The sequence below is a fragment of the Pteropus vampyrus genome, unplaced genomic scaffold (assembly GCF_000151845.1).
Source record: "Pteropus vampyrus isolate Shadow unplaced genomic scaffold, Pvam_2.0 Scaffold317, whole genome shotgun sequence".
NCBI classification, from domain to species: domain Eukaryota; kingdom Metazoa; phylum Chordata; class Mammalia; order Chiroptera; family Pteropodidae; genus Pteropus; species Pteropus vampyrus.
Genome location: NW_011889098.1, coordinates 502,151 through 502,858, shown reverse-complemented (window position 1 = coordinate 502,858; position 708 = coordinate 502,151). Strand labels below are relative to the sequence as shown.

General features: G+C 31.2%; 1 pseudogene; it reads left to right on the top strand.

Annotated features, from left to right (window-relative positions):
• The first annotated feature begins 552 nt into the window (after positions 1-552).
• Positions 553-671, top strand: LOC111730498 (annotated as a pseudogene).
• The last annotated feature ends 37 nt before the right edge of the window (positions 672-708 follow it).

Sequence of the window (708 nt, the reverse complement as noted above, 5' to 3'; positions counted from 1 at the left end):
CTTACCAGTTATCTTGCCATTGAAATGAAGAGAGCAACTAATGACATACATCTGACAAGAATTTTCTCATATGTTTGGAAACTAGAATATATACTTCTAAACAGCCCATGGGCCAAGGAAAAATGAGGAGTAGAAAGTATTTTTATCTGAGTTACAATGAAAAATAATTATCGGCCCTTCTGAGACATAATTTTTGCTATATTTAGAAGGAAATTCATAAATTTAAATGAATTTATTAGAAAAAAGAAAGTTTGAAAATCAAATGTCATAAGCATACACATAAAGAAGTTAGTAAAAGAACAAAAATTAAATCTAAAGAAAGGAGGAGGAAAGAAAACTAGGAATAGAATAAAAAGGATCAACATACTTTGTTATGACGCCAAACACAAAACCAATAAACTTCCGAAAAGGCACAAATAACTAATATCAGAAATTTAAAAAGCATATCTTTTCAGTCTTTTTCAAATGTTAAATATTTTAACAGTTTATTATAAATAAATGTATCCCCAAAGTTCAAAATTTAGAGAAAATATAGAATTCTTAGAAAATTCTGTCTACGGCCATGTTACCCTGAACAAGCCCGATCTCATCTGATGTCGGAAGCTAAGCAGAGATGGGCCTGGTTAGTACTTAGATGGGAGGCCACCTAGGAAGACCAGGTGCTGTAGACGTAAAAAATAAAGTAAAAAATAAGGGATTGTAAGCTGA